General features: G+C 37.5%; 1 protein-coding gene across 2 annotated transcripts in view; it reads right to left on the bottom strand.

Moving 5' to 3' along the window:
• Positions 1-23,171, bottom strand: part of LOC117307049 (contactin-2-like) — an 83,073-nt gene that overhangs the window by 51,760 nt on the left and 8,142 nt on the right. For both annotated transcript variants that reach the window (XM_033791689.1, XM_033791687.1), the window contains exon 2: positions 2,840-2,901. The gene's annotated coding sequence lies outside the window, so the exon portion shown is untranslated. The remainder of the gene's footprint in view (positions 1-2,839; positions 2,902-23,171) is intronic.

Raw genomic sequence — 23,171 nt, forward strand, 5'->3', positions numbered from 1 at the left:
TTTTAATGGATGTGTATTTTTCCCCCTTTAAATTTCTTTGTCCTATTTAAAAACGTTTTTTTTTGTAGTTTTCAAAATGTATTTTGTGCTTGGATCTAGTGCTTTTTTTAACTGAATGTGCAATGTTTTTCTGTGTAAATTTGTAATATTTTATCTTAAGTTCACTTCTGTAGATTGTTATTAGCTGGGATCCATGGGAGATCAGTGAGTTTTTCTTACTGAATGGATCTCCCAGGATAAACAAGAAATAAATAAATAAATAAATAAAAAGACATTTGAATACGAGCAGGTCTTGGGAAAACCAACTTTGATACAACTCCCGCTCTGAGTAGTATTTCCCCAATATGATTTTCTTTTCATCGCACCCTAATGTTCATTGAAACGTCCTACGACGTACCCCAACTCCCTAGCTGTACATTAAGAACATCAAAGACTAGAACATTAGAGACGTTGTGAAAATCTCTGAATCATCTCCTGACGTCATCAGGGTAAAGATTATTATTATCAACAATTTCACTGGCGCTGAGATAATTCTATTTGATGATTGAGGGGCAGAGATGAGGGGCTGATCCGATGTACAGCTACAGGCGCTGTTGTTCTACTTTCAAAATGTACTTGAAGAAAACAGAGCAGACTCTGCTGTAAAAGGAGCAGTTTTACCAAAAAAAGAACACAGATCAGAGCTGCTTTGCACTCAGGGACATTCTGTACAATAATCGGGGAGATCTTTTGTATGAATTAAAAATAATAGGGACAAATTGTCCATAATCAGAGATTTTTCAAATTTGATCATCAGGGAACTTTCTGCAGAATCAAGGAGAGCTGAAAGCTCTGATGTTTGCTAATTTGATCATGCTCTCCCATAGGTTCCTTCTTGTTGCTAAATGACTCTACATAGTTTTGGTTTTTGGTTCAGTTGTGGTGATTTGTAAAGAAGGACACTCAGTGTACCTATGGCACTATGAAAATTCCCCAGGGGATCAGGTACATAACAAGCACTCCCGCGAAGATTGACTTTCAAACCCCAAGTCATTTTTGTTTCGTTTGTCTTTCCAGTCCTTGCTCTATGCTTTCATTTTTATAAAATACAGTGCGCACATCAGTGTTGGGTGGAACAGAATAATAGTATTCTTTATTATCCCTATGATGCAATCTGAAAAAATTTTTAGAACAAGTTGGTTTGTTTTTTGGTAAACCCCGAAAACTGAGTGACACTTTTACACCATAAACCACTGGGAAACAACATCCAGCTGTGACTACCGAGAATTTGAAATCCACCATGAGCTCATTCTCCAAAAACCTGACCAAATGTTAGTCATACTTGAAACTTGTCACCTTTGAGTTGCAGATTTGCTGAAGGATTAAATGGATTCAGAAAGGTTCCCACTAAAATATTAGTGGAAATTTAATGTACTTTTTGTAGTCAAACTCACAAATCAGTGACAAATCCCTCTGGTCGACGATGTGCAAAGAAGCATCAGTCGCTGCCACCTCAATCAACCATTCTAGCCATTGGAAAGCCAGAGTGATATTGATTTAAGGTGGATACATGACATTTAAGAGTGGCGACAATGCAGTTGTGTGCATAACCCTGAAAATTTCATACTAATCCTCAAGTGTGTTATAAGTTCGCTACTCAAACAACTATTCTAAGATAACAAACAAGAAAATACAAGGATGGATATTCAATGTATGTGTAAACACTTCAGCCATTATTGTTGTACTTCGCTTTATAAATATTTGAACAAAATACTTTATTGCGGTAAACTTTGCCCATAGGCCTACTATTTATGTAGAATGTAAATCCAAAGTTTTTTCCACATGACAAGACGACAGAGCCAATTTCAAGGAAAAGAAACCCCATTAAACGGACAACACTTAATGCAATTGTCCTGGGAAAAAAAAAAAAAAAAATCGGGAAATAAACAATTTCCCCAGGATTAACCCAGTCAAGTGTGAAAAGGTGACCTGAATTTTCCCAAAACTTCCTTGGGGAAAAGCTTGTAGTGTAAAAGGGGTTGTATGTGTAAACCAATGTTAACGTTGTTTGTGCATGGTACCATTCTTTATATTTTCCAAAGAGGGTCAACATTACACCTGAATTCTTGCTGTCTCCGAGATCTTTTCCAAAGAGGGTCAACATTACACCTGAATTCTTGCTGTCTCCGAGATCTGAGGTCTGTCTTGGCTTTACTTCTTATAATCCCAACCCCCATCCCCCATCCCCCACCCCCCACCCCAACACACAGACACACAAACCAAGAAGCCAGCATGGGGAGACTGGAAAGCCAACATGGGAGCCCAAGACCCTCTGGGAGTCTTACACTGAGCTTTGCTGGGCCCTTTATCATCCGCTTCCATCGGTTTCTCTTTCTTCGCAAATAAATTGGATTTCCTACCCACACTTTGCCCTGGGGAAAGAACCGTTTCTTTTCTTCATCTTTTCCACTCGGAGACAGTTTTCCCTTTTCAATATTATCACATTAAAATCTGACATAGGGGCTAGTGGGACTGGGGCATGACTTCTGTTTTGGAATAACAGAGGGAGTCATGGATGGTAAACGAAAAAATTAATTTACATAAAGATGGCTTTGGCCTACAAAAACAGTTATAAACACGGCCGTTTTATGATTTGGTTTCACATTAAATTAATTGACAGGAAACAGTAGAAAAGTAAACAAGACAATCGGGTGATTCCATATAAATGTGCAGGATGTTTATTTTGGCGGAGTTATTTGTTGCAGGTTGTTTTCCTCCACAACTGGATATTATGTAACACTGCTCTATAAAGTTCCTGAAATGTGGTCAAACAAACAATTTGAACTGAATCTATACTCACCAAATGCAGATTCACTGCTGATTTCTATCTAATGCAGGATGCTTAGAGCTCAATGGGTTGGCCTGTTAAGTGAAGAAAAAATAAACTCACATTTAAATTGGCTATGACTTAAAACTTGGTGCTTCTTGAAGTACAAAATTCAAGAAGATCAATGCTTGCATAGTATAATGGCAGGGAAGTAGATCAGCATTGGCTTCAAAGTTGACAAATAATAAGTTGACTATACACAGACTTAGGAACTTGTCCGCCATACTCTCCATAACAGTGATCCGCTGTCCAAATGCCAATTAAATAAGCAGAGGACCAATCAAACTTCATTCCAAGTGGTCCGACAGGATAGTCCAGAGTTGAAAAGCTTCCCTATTTCATTTGGAACATGGACCAGTGAAACGCTGACTGGCTGGTGAAATGGCGAGCTAGCTGGTCCTGCTGGGTAGTCACTAAAGAAGTCAAGGGCAAACCTTGATGACATGTACAATAAGGATGTCTGAAGACATTTTTAAGCTGTAGAGAACCACACAAATCTAAAACAGCACATTTCAGAACTACAGTATTTAATCAAAGGCCTCCTCTCCTCTCTCTGAGGGTAGAGAGGGTAGTTAAGAGTAAACACACAAAAGAACTATTTACTAGCTTACTTGAATCTCAAAGTGAGAACACCACATATACAGCCCTCTAAAAAAAAACTAACAAGATGGGAGTTGTCTTCAAAACGCTTTCTTCTGAGACCACAAAACTCTACAAACAATCAATCGACAGTTGAGTCTGTTTTGACCCTTACAAAACCAGACAAAAGACTGTCCTTCGAACCCTCCAGAAAGATCTTCAAAACAAGTACTGGTTGTTAACACAATAGACACACATGTACATGTACCATACAACATTGCAATTTCACCAGATAAAAGCAGATTTATAAATATCTCAGACAGTTTCGCTATTCCTATTGGTGGAGAGCGCGTCATTTGGGTGTGTATAAACCTTTGTTTATGAGCAGTTAAAAGTATTGAAACATGGGCGTGACAAGTGAGCTTGCACCTGTGTTGAAAGAAACATTGAACAATTATAATTTTTGCATTTATTTTACTTTTTGACCAAAATGTGTTGATAATTATGACCGAAAAGGTATTTATGAATGGGAATCAAAGTGTGTTGAATCGGTTTTCAACTAGTGGTTTAAACCCGCCGAGGCCTGGTTCTTGATAATTTACCTCGACTACGTCTCGGTAAAATTATCTAGAACCATGCCTCGTTGGGATTAAACCACTAGTTGAAAACCTCTTCACCACGCATTGATTCCCTTAACAATGGCAAGTGAAGCAGAGAGACCAACAAATGTTTTAACGCGACTCCAAACAAAATAGTTTTTTAAAACAATTTGGAATTTCAAGTCTGGAATTTGGAGGGATTTATTCATTGGTCTACAGGGTGGGACAGAAACTGATAGTTCAGTTTGTTAAAATCCTCAAAAAATATAAAAATTCAATTTTTTTTGTATTGATTCAAAATATTTACACAGCGAGGTACATGTACATAAACTTTATTAATTTTGGTTTTTACCCATGAACTTTTTTTACATAAACTTTGTTATTCAATTGAAAAACACAGGACCATCGGAATTGTCCATTCATAAGTCTACTGGCCTGACACTGAAACCACTGGCATCAAATCCTGCAGTCCAGTGTAAAATGTAAGCCCTAAATTTGGTTAAACTTGTTCTAGTTTGATTTTGGATGAGAGACATTTCTTGTTCAAAACTGTATGTTGATCTTCTTGTCTACCAACATTGATGAGTCTAAATAAGTCACATTTTGACTGCTGCTGACATGTCCTAACATAAGGTAAGAATCACTTTCAAGGTCTGCGATTGTGGTCCAGGCACTCCATTTTTACCAGAGAGAAAATTCCTATAAAACATGTTTTCCAAATGCTGTGCAACTCTTGCAAAAAAAAAAATACCAGAGTGAACATCTCCTGAGACTGATAAACCAAGCACCGTCTTCCATGTGAGCCTACCTGAATAGCTCCACAAGGCAAAAACGTGTTCCGTTACTCTGCTTCACTGACTTCTGAAGATTACCAACTGACAAACTGCTAAAAGACACCACCACCACCAACAAACCTGCTGCACAGACTGCCAATCCAATTCAAACAATTCAAAAAATTCACCCAGACAAAAGACGTCTATAGCGGCTTTCAAGCTGAAAAGGACACCATTTGGCTGGGCCCCAGCATATTAACCCACACACTAGACTGCTGTTATATAATAGTCATTGACACTGCTGTCTTCCATGTTTTCACAACATCTAACGCTGGTACCACAGAGGAGCCCTGCTGGAAACAAAGCTTTGGCTCTCTACAAGTGCAGACTGTAGATCACATTTTAATCTCCAGGCATGAGATTGTCAATAACAGCTCAAGATACCGAGGTCAGCTATTGATCAAAAAAGCCATCACCTGCTTTAATGTGTAATTTTGTGTAAACATGCTATGTGTTAAACGTTCCTTTCCATGGGGTCCAGAAGAATGGCATTTTGGGAATGGCTTTTTTTGTTAGCTCATTATTCAAATCAAGGTATTATTCCATTCATCTACATATATAATAGTCTGGAATGAAAATGGGCATCAGTTAATCTTAAAGGGCAAGCGCAACGTTTTTCAAAGAAAAAACTAATTTGCATCCACTAGTTTTTAATCAAGAAAACCCTGCAGTCAACCTATTAATATTCCATAAAATATCCAGAAAAGTGGTCACGCTTTAGTGGAACTATATCTAAATGAGTCTCTTTTTGCTTTTGGCCCATTTTTTTCTCTGAATAATATACCAATCACACGCTTTGTCTTCAAGGTTCATATCAACACAGTCAGCGCTAAGTGGTCGGGTTAGCAGCTGTTATGGAAAAACACCATAAACAAAAATTCCCAGGCATGATATTTGTCCTTGGAAAAAAGTTGGGACAGTTTATCCAGTACAAGGGTAGACCTATAACTTTCTCATTTTTCAAATGGCAAAAAATCAGACCAAGTAGGAAAAGTATGGCTTTTCAAAAATAGAATAGTACAATCATACCCTATTATACAAGTCACAAAACGAATGGATTCAGGAAAGAGTAACGACCCATTGTTTCCTGCCAGATTTACATGTAGTCCGGATGGTCCAGATTGTGATGAGCCTTCATTAAGGAACTTGTAGATCAGATCCATTATCGGTGGTCCGGACTGTAAAATGAATAAAGCCACACATTTTGGCTCTTCCTTTTTCATACAATTAAAGTTGTGTTCTCTAAATTGGAGAGTAAGGGGGTGGCATCAGCCCCTCATCCCCCACACACCTAATCGAAAACATGCAGACAATTAGGCCTAAAGTTAATGCAATTATGATTTTATTTTAGCTTAGTTACATTTTTAACTTTATACATGTTATTGTTCAAATTTATTGTAATTGATATCGCACACATTTATCTTTCCAACGAATTGTTATTTTGTGAGCTTTGTTCCCCTGAGAAAATTTACAAGAAAGAATCAAATTGTCAGCTTTAAGACGATCAACCTTTTCAACTAAATTTAAAACTTCCCGAGCTAAACTAAACAAGTTGCAATTTCTATTTTATTTCATGATATGGATTCCTTCACAAAACTAACAGATTAAGGACGAGTAACTGACTTTCACATCCTAGCCCCAAGAAAATATTTTCCGCCGTTGGAATGTTAATGAGTTTAGCTAGCAGCAAATAACAGGTAAGATCAGTCGCTTCCTCGTCTAACACTCTGACTCTGCTTATGAATTGTGTGTACAGTAGAGGAACAGTCCAGCTTTAGCTAAACCATGTATAGAATAGTACAAGTATTGTCTACTATTGTCTAACTAATTCTGAGTGATAGCACAGAATAACAAATTGAAACAGATTAGAAGAGAGAACGATGTAATCCTCTTACTAAACACATTAGAGTTTTATTTGATGTAATATGTAAGGGTATGAGAGATGAGGCTTAAAGGCACTTGACACATTTGGTAATTTGTCGAAGACCAGCTCGATGTATCCCAACACGTGTATAAAATAACATTTAGAGTTAATTGGTCAGCGAAGTTGCAAGAAATTACATAATGAAAGAAGTAAAAACACTCTTATTGCATACAATTGTGTGCTTTCAGATGCCCGAATTAGCATTCATGCCCAAAGCCTTCCTCAAAATCAAATTTGGGGGTGAAAAATTACCTCTCTCTCTCTCTGAAATTTCAAAGGGTTTGTTTCAATTTATTTTAATTTTATATCAACCGCAAATTAAGTTTTTAGGATATACACGCATGGTGATTAATTGTTGACGTTTTAACAAATACCCTCCCTTAAACTAAATTACATAACAGATTAAAATGCTTCAGGGGATTTCATTTTTATATAATACACGTATATGTACACTAAACTTGTCCCGCAGTGTTTATGAATAAAAGAATCAGTCTAATTAATTCTCGACTTATTCTTTTTTCTTCTTCTTCTTACAGCACCCTGCAAAGCACATGTACTTCTATGTACATGTATGTGCCATATCCGCAGAATTCTGCAGGAAGCAGAGCCCTAAAACTGGGCCCATGTATTGACCACTTGCACGCAAGTCACACGCGCAGCCTGTGCCACTCTCACCATGTTGGTGGCAATAGGTTTCACGTAAACACTGTGTCGCCTAAAATGCGCAACTCACTGAATAACGCACAGTGACATTGCCCACCAGTATGGCGGTTCCAAGATTATTCTGATGATGCTGTCAGGTGAATCAAGTTAATACTCACCACGATCAGCAGAGTCCAACAATATAGGTGCAGAGTTACCATATTATGGTGTTGGATTTTGTGAGAGTGAGGAACAACCTTACTTTCATGCTCTTAGTAAATCACTCAAGGGAGTTATGGGTTAAGCTAGTTTCAGTTGCAATCCCTCCCGTTGTACACAAATGGAGGAGTACAACCTTGGCTAAAAGCTCTGCACGCGCGCATAATGTTTGACATTTTTAACATAATAACAAGGACACAGTACAATACAAAGCTTTTTACATATTTACTAATTCATGTTATCATTCCTGTGTCTACGACAGAAGTGGTTGAACTAGATTGAAACGATGACAAATCTGACCAAAATTTGGAAAAGTTTCCGTATGGCGCCACCACTTTTTCATTCGATATGAAATAATATAGTATCTAATTTACCTCAATGAGATATCCCTTTTTGTAAAAAAAAAAAAGGGTGAAAAAGTGTTGGCGCCATACGGAAAGTTATCCCAAAATTTCATGGTTCTGCTTTTAATATTGCAGAATTATGTGCTTACATACCCATGTTACAAAGCAAATACCACGAGCTTTAAGCGCAGAATTCCACAATAAGCAGAGCCATGATATCGGGACCTGGCTCCAAACCGAGAGCCTTTGATTATGGAATATTTGATCGTATTCAACACATGTATTCCATAATCCAATTTCATATACATAATAAATACGGCACAGTGTGCAAAGAGACGTTCATGCGGTTGGGTCCGTCATCTTTCTACTCGAAATATTTCCTTCCAGTGTCTCTTTCTTCATGATCCATGAATATGAGCAGGTATTTTTTTCTGCAATGTCTGGCATTAAGACATTTGAATAGAACACTTAGTCATTCACCTTCAGATTATTTATTAAAACGTAATTTTATACTCCGCAGTAATCAGGTTGGATTTCAGCAAAAAATTGAGAGTTTACTACACAGCCTGAAAAGCATTTGACCCCCCCTTTCTCAGTCTCCTTAATATTAATCTGCAAATCTCTAAATTATGATAAGTATTGCAGACAGTGGGTCTATACCCTTGTACCATTTGGACTATATAAATGTTTTTAAGTAGACATTTTTAATCATATCAGTGAGTGTGGCCCGTAAACCTCAGGCTATCTACGGAGAAACGTGAACATGTTTTGGACTGAGCTCAGTTTCTTTGAAATGATCTGTAAGTTTGAGCCAGGCCTATTAAGAAACTGTCAAGTAATTATAACTGTTGTGTTGATCAATGTCTCCCCTCCCCCTTCTCTTCTTGTCCACAATTAGGGGATGGTAATCAGTATTAAAGGTATCATACAGGATTGGTAAGGATACAAAAATATAAATGTTTAAATTTAGTCTGAAAATTTACTCAATTATGAACTTCATTCTAGATCAATTTTTGCTGTTATTAAGTATTTTCCTATGAAATGAAGTGAACAAGAAAATTTTGTCCTGATTCACACAACGAAATACATAGCAAAATATTTTCACAGGTTTTTCATTTCATGTATGTATGGTTCATCCCTAAACAAAACATGAAAACTTTCTGAGACTATTTTGTCAGCTCTCCCAATGCTGTCTTTAAATCAATCAGAAAAGAAGAGTTCTCAAGATCAAAAGATAACGGTTTCAGTTTCAAAATTCAATTTCAAAGAAACTTAATTGACCTAATGTCAAGAATGTACACTAAAGGCTTTAAGAGAAAAAAGTAAAGATCCCACATTTCATTACAATATTAAGTCAAATGGTATTTTAAGCATTGAGGTACTTGTTGTACACCTACATGTTCGTCTGTAAAAATGTTGTTTGACCTCATCCCTACTTCTCATTATTAGCTTTTTAATTTTTGCGGCAGTCAACACTCATGAGGCTAATGTTTAATTACAACAAGGCCAAGCCTGTGATTTAAGTCACACCTGTTTCCCAATGAACACAAGCAGTAAGCTTTTAATTAATTTTCATGGGGGGCTTTTAAGCACAAAAGGGAACTGTCTTGTTACATGAGAGCATGCTCACATAGTGTACATTGTTTGCTTTTATTGTTGAATTTAATGAGAGTTTGTGTTTCCTCGGCTGAAAAAAGCGAGTAAGGTGCTAGGATGAAGACCTGAAAATTCATTGTTGACAGGGGTGTGGCCATTTGTGCAGAGTTAAGAGCATTAACGAGATAAATGTATTTGATCATTATTCAATTAAGGCATCTGGAAAGTGACTTTATCCTACCGAGAATGATTTCACACAGAGCTTGGTTTGACAAAAGAATGTTTATCAATCTTAAAAAACACCAATAAAACCGAGACCAGGTGAATTTAAACTACTATTTAAATAAAGCGGCATTCACATCATATAGTAGGCGTACATGTAGTAGGCCTACATATGAAAGTCACGCGTCTGAATCCTGTTTGTTGTTTGTTCCCAACAAATTACTGACTGAGAACTTAAAATTTAAAATGTATAGGCTCTACTGAGTGTCCCACACATGCCAAACACATCAAGCAGTCTCAGCACCAGCAAGGTTAGTCTTGCCAAAAGCAATATATAATGCAATTCAAGCCACCCCCCCCCCCAAAAAAAAAAACCAGCCAAACTAACATGATATTCATCCCCTAACAAAAACACAATTTGTTTGTACAGTAAAGTGTTATGTCTCTCAATGCCAAGAGCTTGGATTTGTACATTGTGTACACTACATCATAGTACAGTACAGAGTGGGGGGGGGGGGGGCGATCTTCCATGACAGAAACACAACCCTGATAAAAAAAAAAAACATGTGTCACATTTCGAAACTAGTTCTGACTCTGAACTGAAGGACAACCCCAAATAATACATCCTCCACAATCACATCCATCCATGGCCATTTGCAGAGGTGCCTGGACCTAACCCAGCAACTGAGCTCTTGGGTGACATGGTCCCAAACTGTATCCTTCAAAAGCAGATGTAGACAGCCAGATTATTGCTTCAGTTTTCCATTCACAATGAGTTTTAGATCTAGTTATCCTTATCAATACAAACAAACTTTCAGATTTTTGCTGGTAAGAGAAACGAGTTACTCCAAATCCAAGAATTGAGCCACTTTACTCCAAATCCAAGAATTGAGCCACACGTTCCAAGAAGATAAGAGACGTCTTCTTGTTTGAATTTACTCTCAACACAAAAGGATATTATTTTCCATTGTTGTGATCAGAATGTAGGCTACATGAGCGTATACAGTAAAACGGTGCGTAAACTATTTAGCTGTTTTGCTTTCTTTCCTACCTCCATGCTTTAATTTTGTGTACGTTTCCATTAATCATGATTTATTTTACAATACTTTAAAATAATTGATAAATTCATGATTAGAAAATTGTGAATTGTCAGGGACTGTCCAATCCACAAAGTAATGGAGCTTCACTAAAAAAAGTTCAGAACTGGCAGGGGTTTTGGTCATACCATAACAATTCCTGTCTGTTATGTTCTTACATGTATGTAGGCCTGCATGTGCCTGTATTTCTGTTCAGAAAGTGGAAGCATTGACAAAGAAAAAAACGGTGTCACTATGGCACAAAGTAATTACACAGCTTCCAAGTCACTCTGTAAATTGAGGTCTCTGCCCATTCAAGAACGGCGCTGATTAAAATCGTACCCTGGATGTTATTTCAAAAACTGGTGTGAGAAAAAATTGTATCATAATCAGGGAACAGAGACCATTGACACACCAAGGATGGGCAACTGTCTGCTTCAACTATTTCACAAGTACTTGACAGAGTGGAGAAAGGGGAGCTGAAGAAAAACAGACATTTTCTATAGAGGATCATTTCTCAGAAGGAGTGGGCGATAAAACGAAAGAGAGACCTAAAAAGGGTCCCTTCTATTAGTTGGGTTCGTAGGCTCAGAATGCGACAGACAATGGTAGAGTAAGCCGAGAGGAGTGTGAGAGCGTTCGCCACTTTGCATGAACATTAGTTTATGAATAGACTTGTGGACAAGTCGTTAATGGTACCACGCAGTGAGATAGTAGAGTTCTGGTGGTACGATGCTATGGCGAAATTGCGAACTGCTGGTAGTCGAATTCTACTCCCTGTTAATGGGGAGTAGAAGTCGGGCAACCAGCAGTTCGCACGAGAGAAGTGATCTCGCGAGAGCACAGCCACAACTCGACTATCTCATCGCGTGGGACCATTAACGTCTTGTCCACAAGTCTAGTTTATAAACGGTGTGCATACCCCCAAAAACATTGACAGATGGTAGAATACACGTATTGGTCCAAAGCATGTCCTGAATTAATCATTTACCTCATGGCTCATCAACTTTCCTCACTTTTTTATAGTTCTGTCTTTATCCGGATTGAAACATGAAATTAATTTTGTTTTAATTATGTACTGTAAACTCTGTTATATATTATATCAGACAAATATAAGAGGGACCAAAACGATAAGATAATTTTAAAGCCATTGGACACTTTTGGTAATAAAACAGTATTGTCCAATGGCCCACAGTTCGTATCACAACTTGTGTATAAAATAACAAGCCTGTGAAAATTTAGGCTCAATCGGTCATCTGAGTCGGGAGAAAATAACGGGAAAACCCACCCTTGTTTCCGCATGTATCGCCGTGTCATGACATGTGTCTAAAATAAATTTCAATAATTCTCCGTATCGAGAATTGATAATTGTTTTAATGTTTTCTCAAAAAGTAAAGCATTTCATGGAATACTATTTCAAGAGAAGTCTTTAACCGTTACCATCTGTAAGTAATTTGTAAATCTGTGATTTTTTTTTTTACGAAAGTGTCCAATGGCTATGAGACAACAAAAGTTGATGGTTCTAAAAAACTTACCTATAGAAAGGTATTTAACACAACAAATAGATTTTAAGGGAAGCTTTCTACTATCATTATCTTCAAACTGCTCAAGTTTAATGTAAATCTGTGGACATTATGTAAAAAGTACCCAGCCGTTGATTTCACCAAACTCTTCCTAACTTAGAATTAATCTAAGGACTTAGGACGAGTTATGTTAGGACACATTTAACCCATCCTAAGTTAGGACGGGTTACTCGTCCTAACTCGAGATAGGATTAATCCTAGCATTTCGTTAAATCGGCTGCAGGCCCTTTAAGCTCATAAATCAAACATTTCAGACAATACTCAGAGAGGAAAGAACACTTACCCTTTGAAGATGTGACTGTAAAAAGATGTTGTTTTTTCTTCTAGAAAACCATGCCTTCAGTCTCTAGGACTGAAGGGCCTAACAAGATAAATGTATGGCTCACAAAGACGAAATCTATGGGTCTTTCCGAATCAATCCTCAGCCTTACATTATAAATTATACCTGATGCACATTACTGTGAACTCAACTGCCTGGACAGTTGGAGGGATTGGGCCTCCCTTGCCTCCCAAGCCTTATTTGGTGTTCTTTTAATATAAGCAAGAGCAGGTTGGTGACAGACAAGTGGCAAACAGGGCTCCCAAACCAAGCTTCATGTAGGATTCTGAGCTTGCATTTTGCCTAATGCCTGTTGGCAGGCAGTTTAAGTCACAAGACTTTGTATTCGTATTTGTTTGTTTTTGAGCCAAAATTGTATAATATTCCGAGTGTTTATTTTTTTTTTCCAAATGAAAATATTGCATTTCTTATCTTGGTATTTGAAAGCCAAATTGTGCTAATACCATCCTGTACAAATGGAAGTGAATGACAGTGTACAGGAGATTTTGAAAAGAACTATCGAAGTTTAAAAAAAATTCAATGAAAACATCTCCACTATGATCACAAGAAGACATCATGGTAGTGATTTGTTTAAGATGGTTCAAGTATGTTTGTAATAGAGAAGTAAAAGGTAGAATGTAAGGCTACATATTGTTCATTGAGCCTAAATTAAAACAATATGGAGACTGGGCATTCCAACAACTTATTGCATTTTATTAAATAGTTATCACTAGGCTTGGCCTATACAATGTTTACTCACATCAATGTATGGGTAAAACCAAATAATATGTTTAATAACCAATTCAAATTTAACAAATAATGATGTTTAATTGTCTTAAGTGTAAATGAATTTAACATTGCCTAATTAACAGCTGTAATTTATGCAAGTTTTTAAATTGAAGCAGGCACTTTTCCACCTATCCTGATTGTCTCTCATCACCTTTCCAGTGAAACCTAACCCCTACATGTTTTATCTTTTTAGAAAATGGCCTTTAAATTGTGCTTTCACTGCATGGTGATTCACTTTGTGCATGAATCACACTTATTACACTAATGTAACCTGCAGAAGACACAAGAGATGGGGGCCATTCAAGCTTGCATAACAAAATAAGTCCTCCCTTACATCTGCTTGAAGGACCCAAACCACCAAAAAAACACTGAAACTGTATGACTCATACATGTATCTCTCTTTCCTTTTCTCCTTACCCTATCCTTCTCTTGATCTATTTAACCAGTCTACTGCTTTCTTAAATTTCCTTTTCACTTTCATTCACTTCTGTGATGCCATCCTACTAGAACAATACGACGGAGGTGAAAAACAGTACTCTATGGTTTACATTTGTTACTCATTTTCAGTAAGGCATCAGAAAAGGTACGCAGTATGTTTACCGAAACTGGTACCTAAAACAAGTTTAACCATTCCATGACACATTGGATGATTTGAAAATGATGAAATCATGCGATTCATTCACTTAAAGTCAAAATCTGCAAGTTGATTTGAAATGGGCAAGATAATGCAACATAAAAATGTTGGCCTACGTGTATACATATCTAGACTCTACATGTTAATTCAAGGAGACAGAAAAACTAACAATATATCTGGAAGGGCAAGCAAACAGATCTATGCAAATATCATTCCAAGGATAAAAATGTGAAGCATTCATAATGTGTATTTTTACTATACTGTGATAGGGATTTACTTAATCAGTTTATTATACGTAAAACAGCGTATACAATCCAATATGTAAATACGTACATATGTATTATTTATTTTATGAGAATGCAAACACATAGGCTACTTCACACCTTTTCCTTGTTTCATGTGCACATTCACTACAACAAAAGTAGATTTTGCACAGCACAACTATTTGTTTTTGTTACATGTTCACCAAATAAACCATTGTAAATTATGAGTTTTATTAAATTTTACCTTGACAACTACAAATGAAGAAAGCGTATCATTCGCTACAAACAAGTTTTAAAGGAATACGTTGCCTTGGAGCGGTCGAGTTGGTCTTTGAAAAAGCGTTTGTAACAGTTTATAAAATGCATATGGCTAGAAAGATGTTGTAAAACTAGAATACAATGATCCACACAAACATGCCTCAAAATTGCACGATTTTCCTTTTACATCGTCGGATAACACGGTCCGCCATTTATGGGAGTCAAATTTTTGACTCCCATAAATGGCCGACCGTGTTAGTTCTCAAAGTAAAAGGAAAACCAAGCAATTTCGAGGCAAATTTGTGTGGATCATTGCACTCTACTTTTAAAACATCTTTCTAATCATATGCATTTTATAACAAACGGTTACAAAGGTATTTTGTAGACCAACTCGTCCGATCCAAGCCAACGTGTTCCTTTAAAAATGACACCGTTGTTGATGCAATTTATGCCAATATGGTTGAGAATGAACTTAAGGATCTGCTGCACAATCAACCAGAGAGACGATCCCTGCCACACGAAATACATACATCAAAGTTAATCAAGAATCCCAAGCTAACAGCCATCAGCCATAGGGTTGCACACAACCTGTGTTTACATGATTGAGGTCTTTTAAGATTGAAGACTTCCCCTGAAGTTTCCTTTCATTAAACTGCTGATAAATCACAAACCCGAGACAAGGAGCAGGCTGAGAATAAAAGCCATGGCGACAGTTCAACATGATGTGCAATGGAAAGGTATATAAATACCTGAAAATGTTCCGATAGTGAACCAACTTTGAATGAGCTCTCATTTTTTAGTTTTAGTATGCCACAAAAAGCAAAGCCTTTTCTTAAAAAGTTTTCTTCAGGCAGGCCTGGAATTACACACAGGCCATGGCCTCCGTGGCCCCTAGTCGTGGCCCCTGGTCTTGGCATTGGTACCACATCAAAGGTTTCCCACAGACTTTAAGACTTTCCAATGGAAGTGCCCTTTAAAAAATGAAAACAGCCTTGCCCTGTCAAAGATTCAAATACCAGTATACTTAAAGTATCCAGTCTTATATCTACACAACATGGCATTGCATGCTGTGCTGGGCGTGGTCAGCTACATAAATACTGCAAGTAATAATGAGACAACACGTACAAGCTGAGAAATTGTCAAGGCTACATGTTATATATGCACATAATCTATCAGGGCTCAAATGTTCAATGGTCTGCAGGTCCAAGGCCACTACAGATTTAGTGTTGGGCCAGTAAAGTTAGGACCAGACAAATCTAAGTCTGGCCTTTTTTTTTTCAATATTAGTGAATAATACCTCACAAACTAAACAAAAATTATGTTTTACTGTTGACTTAAGGTATGATAACAGGTCTTTTAATATTATTTTAGGTATAAAAAGACAAGCGAGATCTTCTTTAGCATTGTGCTTGTTCATGTAAAAACATTATACAACACATGTACACTTGTAATGTTATAAACTGTGCCTTCTAGCCTGCCAGGAAGTATTTTCCTCAACTTTGATTCTGGTCGTGTAAAAACAATTCTGGTCAATAAACACATTGAGCTATCATGTACATGTAAAACCCGTGCAGTCTTGCAGAGTTTCTCCGCGAATTCGGCTCCTGAAAATGCATGAAATCTTTAAAGTAGCTGCAGCCATGTCTGAATTTTAGCCAATTTGCTATAAGCTGTCATTGAAGACATATTAAGAAAAAATAAACCCAATGATACGTAAGTGGGAATTAGTTAAATTCTAAAACTTAATTAACATGTTTTTTCTTACACAAACAATTGTGCATGTTGCATAATGTTTAGTGCATTGTCCGTGGCATTAGCCACAAATATTTTTATAAATATTTGTTTTGAACCAGCATCAGTCAAAAACTTTTCAGAGAAAACAATTGTCCCTGCAAAAATCTTGCCACTCAAATTATAGGCCTACAAAATTCCAACTTCTATCTCTCATTTTAAAAATAAATCTTCCTGATTGTTAGTCAAGACTCAAGAGCACACTGCAGCTGAGTGACAAGACATGTGTTGTTAATTACAAGACTGTGTCTGCTAGAGAAGGAACGATGTTTGGTAAAGCCATTCGATTGGAACTGTTAATAGGTTGACCACGCCCCCAAAGTGTGGACTGTCATTTAGTGCATACCTTTCATAATGAGCCCCTAATTTAAATATATTTCAGTATTTTTCAAATGGAGAACTTCTTGTGTTTTCTGATATCTTTCGAAAGAATGTCTTCAGATTTTAATGGTAGGTTGCCATTACTGAGACCACAGCCACTCACAGTAGTCTCAATACAAGACGTTTATTTCTCATTTTGCTGCCCAAATGGTGAATCATTTTGTCAGTAACCAATTGGGCAGCAAACTTGCGCTAGGAACTTCTCGCACCAAGACTACATTACTGTCACTGTGGCAAACAGTCTTCTATCTCCACCGTAGTCTCAGTACAAGATGTCGGTTTGGCATTTTGCAGCTCAAATCATGAAATAACTAAATCACTACACAGTTTACAGTTATGTCAGACTTTGGAACACTAGGTGGCAGCAGACTTACCAGGTAAATTTCCATTGTTCACATATTCTACGCATGCGCACATTACCAAGATGGATTTAACCTGGTAAGTCTGCTGCCACCAAGTGTCCCAAAAGTCTCCCAGCAAAACTTTACTAGGTACGTCTTGCATCAAGACTACTATGTACTGCCACTGTGGCGAACAGTCTTCAACATTTGTAATCCATGTATATCCAACGATCAAATTTCAGGTTTCCAAGTGCTCTTGTTACAAAATGTGTGTATCATTAATTCCAGATGATGTCTGGTAAATCATTTACAGTTTATGCTTACTGGTTTGGTACATTTATAATGTTTTCTACATAATGTCCATGCATTGAAATAATGATAATGCAGATATATACAGTAACAAAACATACATGTAGGACTACTATATTCAACTGTATATGTAGCTGATTGGCGAATTCATACAAATTATATTGCACAGTGTACAGTTCATTTTTATTACACTATACAACATTATTTAGAAAAATGCTGAATAGTGTAGAATGAATTATAACTTTATATAAAAATATAAAAATTTTGAAATAACGAAAAAAACATTCAAAGCAATAATATGACACAACAAGAAATGCAGAAGGCCTATAGCTTTCGAATATTTATTTACTGTCCTTTATAAATATTAATTTCCAGTATTTACTTTTAGCATTGCATAGTAGAAGTTTCCTACGACTGAAAAACCACCATAACCATCCATACAGAAAAACACTTGCCCCCTTCCCCCACTAGCACACCCCTCCTCCCTGTTTACAGAAATACAATACTTAACCTTACTGCAATTCTGCATTATGAGCGAATTCTGGTTAATCAGTCTGCACATGGAACAGACGCCAAGTGCTGATGAATTGGAAACAGATTGGATGGCCTGGATGGTTGCCTAGATAGAGCTTAGGACCTGTGGGAGAGAGACACCAGTAATGTCAAGTGATGCGTTCAATCTACTGACAGACTGGGTCTCCAGCTCAGTCAAACTGCATGAATGAGTCATCAGTGATGAGCTAAGGCCTCAATGAGAATTTACATAATATAGTACTGGGGGGGAGGGTCTTCTCGAAATCCATTCACTTGTGGATCTGAATTTATTAGCTTCAAGACTTGACATCATTGAGTCTCGCAAATATGCTACGTCATTACATGACATACTTACATCATTGTTGTGTCACCGCAAAAAGGTTGTATCCCTAAAAATATCATGACGTGAGTTTGAAAGTGTCAAAATGCTGTTTCTCACTTCAAATTCTCTAAATGTACACAAAAACCAATAGAATTCTATCCAACAAGGGTGTTTATTCTTTCATTATTTTCTTGCAAATTTTACGACCAATTGAGCCTAAATTTTCACATGTTTTTTATTTTACGCAGATGTTGAGATACACCAAACGAAGATGAGGAAACTGGTCTTTGACAATTACCAAAAGTATGCCCTGCCTTTTAGCTCTTAAACCAGTCCCCATATCCAGCATGAATGCCTTTAGGTTGTTTTTAAACACATATCTTCCTGTGTGAAGCGACATGTGTAAAACAGTGTAAATACCATTCTCAATCACGCATGTAAACGCACAGGCTGCAGCGTGGCTTACGGGAAAAATACAGGACTAACGTCAAGTGTAAATTCATTTGCCAATGGCTAGGTTGAGGTGCACTGACTCATGTCATGTCAAGAATGCTTGACGATGCATTCCTCTGCATATTTTCATGACAGATTAAGTGGCCCCGATGGGGCCGTTTGTAGATCAAATTATTTTAAATTAAGATGAATGCTCAAATTAAGACGTTAAAGAAGGAGAGTAATTAGCAAAGAAGTAGCATAAGTACACACAGACTTTTCTAACAATTCATACTCCAGTCAGTACCCAGGCCTGATACTTCACTAAGGCAACGAAGGCGATGCCTCTATGTCCCCTGGTCATTGCCTTGGTGCCCTTAAAATGCTCTAGTAGATGCCTGGTGCCCTTGCCCTTGTTTTACAAACTAAAAGAATTGTTTCAACACTTCATACAATGATACAGCCTTTACAAAATATAGGTATTCAAGGATTCCTACTTTTTGTATGTTAACAATGAATAAAGCAACAATGTTCAGTTTCATAACGCATCATGAACAGTCTGGTATCAACAGTAATTGATGGCACCGTGGGCGGCAAATCATGTCCAAATACCAGAATTATTGATATGAAATATCAAGGTCATGTGGTGGTAATTGAACAACTTCCAGAATTACTGACTACCTGGGTTGGTTGACCGAGTTGTATACACAAACGTCCTATTATATTCCCCTGATGTTTTACTATACATTAAAGGCAGTGGACACTATTGGTAATTACTCAAAATAATTATTAGCATAAAACCTTACTTGGTAACGAGTAATAGGGAGAGGTTGATAGTATAAAACACTGTGAGAAACGGCTCCCTCTGAAGTGATGTAGTTTTCGAGAAAGAAGTAATTTTCCACGAATTTGATTTCGAGACCTCAAGTTTAGAATTTGAGGTCTCGAAATCAAGCATCTGAAAGCACACAACTGCGTGTGACCAGGGTGTTTTTTCTTTCATTATTATCTCGCAACTTCGATGACCAATTGTGCTCAAATTTTCACAGGTTTGTTTTTTTATGCATATTGTTGAGATACACCAAGTGAGAAGACTAGTCTTTGACAAACACAAATAGTGTCCACTGTCTTTAAGAACATTTCACATAACAGAATGGATTTCCAGGAAATCTGAAGGGAAAAACTTATCTCAAACAAATTGCTGGAAATTTTGAATTCATTCATACAGCCAATTCTACCCCATATTCATTTCACAATTGCTGCAATTTTTCTGGGCTTATTTTGGGTTATCCCTCCGAAGCGAACCCCTCCCAAGAGGGTCCCAGGATAAAGCCATTTCCAGAGAGTGTACCAGTTGGGTAAGACCATAGAGTAAGGACAGAGACTGAAAAGTCTGCTAAATTCTCCTGGGACTTTCCCTAGGCAGAAATTGCATTACATTAGACACACATATGTACATGCAGTGTGCAACTACACAAGGGAGGGGCTTAAAAGCAAGTTGGATTCAATTGGAATTTGTGTTTATGTACACACTCCACATTAATCTGGCCCAATTTCATCAACTGTCTACACTATGTTGCCTGTCACGACAAAAAAAACATGGTACCAGCCAGATTGTGTAATGTACGGACTTAACTTCAATACTTCAATGTATGGCACAAAAATCTAGCAAAGATGTATCTAGCTGTAGCCATCAATGCGGACTCAGCCCAACCAATTGGTTACTGGTGATTGATACAATGTGATCGGATCCTTCGTACTAAATGTAAAATGGAGCATAATGTGCCTGTGTCAGTACAAAACAAAATTCGTGTGTTTAAATGGCAGCAAAATCTCTCTCACAAATATCCCCCATAACTTTTTCTACTCTGTAATAACTGCGTACATGTACAGACAGTACTGCGCCATTGTATTTCAAGTATGTAATCAGATATTTTGCCGATGTGGCGGACTGAAAAATATGTTATCATTTATCTAACGCCAAGATTAGAAATGTACAATTATCAATACCTCAATGCCAACCTCAGACCACAAGCAAAATAAATCAGAGGCAACAAAATAAACAGATCTCCACTCTGAAAATAAACTTAGTCAGCTAACGAAGCAATGGCACACCGACATGACCAGGAGGGTTTCTCAACGAGTCCCTGTACTTTTGGATTGCCAAAAAATTTATTATGTGTGTCACCGAGATCCAGAACTTTCCTTTTATTTTTAACAATTGCAGGTGTTTGCCTTCCATCATGTTGCTATGGACTATAGAGCTGGTCAGTAAGTTAGACACAGGAACACACACAAACACAAGATATGGTGGCACTGGCCTGATACTTCATTTTGTAAGAGAAAGGACGGGCACTATTAAAGGCGCTTCTCTCATTGCTAATTTTAAAGGGCACCTCTCACGAGGAAATAATGAAACTGAACATTTCTATTGGAGCATGTTAAGGGGCAGCAAGGCAATCCCAAAGGGCACTAAGAGAAATGTATATATTTCTATTGGAACATTTCAAGGGAAAACAGGCTAACCCAGTGGCAACAGGGGCACTAGCTGTCCTTTCATTTCTGGCCTTGCCAAGCACTGTAGAAGATTACAAAAACTTAACACAATACATTTATGTTTGCATATGCTTTACACAATGTAAGTTATCCATGTGTTGTTGAATGTTAATAGGGATTACAAAGATTACTGTATCATCATGGGATTGTACTTTGCACTACATTTATGGGATTTTTCATAGTGCAGATTACTTCAATTGTAGGTGATTGTGCATACCACATGGAATGTTCATCATCATTACCCTCAATACTTTTCCAATCACACCAAGAGAAAGCCATGCATATTTGGTAGTCATCAATCAATAACATTAGCTAGGCCATCCCATAGCGTTTGCAAGTCATCATGCAAATCAGCCACCTTGTAGGTCAAAGCTCTACAAGGAGTATAGAAATTGATCGCATGCATCATAGATGAATGATAATTCTTGAAAAGAAACCCCATGATGAACACTATAAGGATTATTTCCAACTGCTTGTTTTTAGTCTCATCAAAATGGAGACAACCATGATTCTCTCATGGGCTGATGCACGCCCACGTACCACTGCAAGTATTATGAATGGATTCGTGAATGAGTCATATAATTTTCTTTTCACCAGTGCTAGCTGACATCATGAACAAAGACGACTTACCTGTAGACTAGAGTAATTAAAAACGACCACTTTTAAAGAGAAAATAGTAACTTACTCTACATAATGTACCCTTGCTCTGTTGCGTGAGTATAGTGATAACAAGCAAAATACATGTAGGCTTTCATGTAGGCCTTCATGTAAATTTAGTGGTCTTGTATTTTGTATAATGGCCAAATAAATAGTGGCACACTAAATGGTGAAAAGAGTGAAAAGTGTGCACATTGAGCTTTTTGTCTGCCATTGTCTACAAATACACAGTACACCACACAGTACACACATTTCAAGTTGACAATACTTTACAAGCTATACAAGTCGACAATGTACTTTACAGTTGCCTAACTCCATTCAGTCTGTTGTTATACAGGTATGTGTACAGGCTACTACATGTACAGTATAACCCTGCCACCCCTCCCCTGCCAATTCTCCCCACTGCCACCCCTCCCCCTGCCACCCCTCCCCTGCCACCCCTCCCCTGCCAATTCTCCCCCTGCCATCCCTCCCCTGCCACCCTCCCCACTGCCACCCCTCCCCTGCCAATTCTCCCCACTGCCACCCCTCCCCCTGCCACCACTCCCCCTGCTATTTTTATCAGGCTTTGTTTTCCTAGACTGATATTATTGTAAATTACAACTTGACAGATAACTTATTTTGCATCAGTTTAACTCCAAAAAAATTATTCACAGACTAATTTTGAGCATGGAGGTAGTTCTACTTCCATGGTTTGAGTAACCAATTGAAATTAAATAAACTCTGTTCATAGTCTTCAAAGGCACATTTAAGTTATTGTTTAAAATGGCTCAAATTTACACTAGCCTTCAATCAAGCCTGAAGCCAGTGAATTTAGATTGGACAAGTCAAGCGGTCTTGTGTTTTTCAATTGAATAAAAACTAATACCTCATTTGTGTATTACAAGCATAAAGTATCTAGATCTGTAATTAAAAAACCAAGCAACATTCAATTATTGACTTTGAGTCTGACAAACATGCTTCAATTATTTTTCCAGAAGACAATGATGAGAGCATACTGATCAAAATATCGAGTTGAAACCAACGGCATTCTTGGTAAAGGGCATCCTATGATGAATTGCAAATTTGTACTGGAGCATTTTAAGGACACCAAGGCCACCAG

This window comes from Asterias rubens, chromosome 2 (assembly GCF_902459465.1).
Source record: "Asterias rubens chromosome 2, eAstRub1.3, whole genome shotgun sequence".
Classification (NCBI taxonomy): domain Eukaryota; kingdom Metazoa; phylum Echinodermata; class Asteroidea; order Forcipulatida; family Asteriidae; genus Asterias; species Asterias rubens.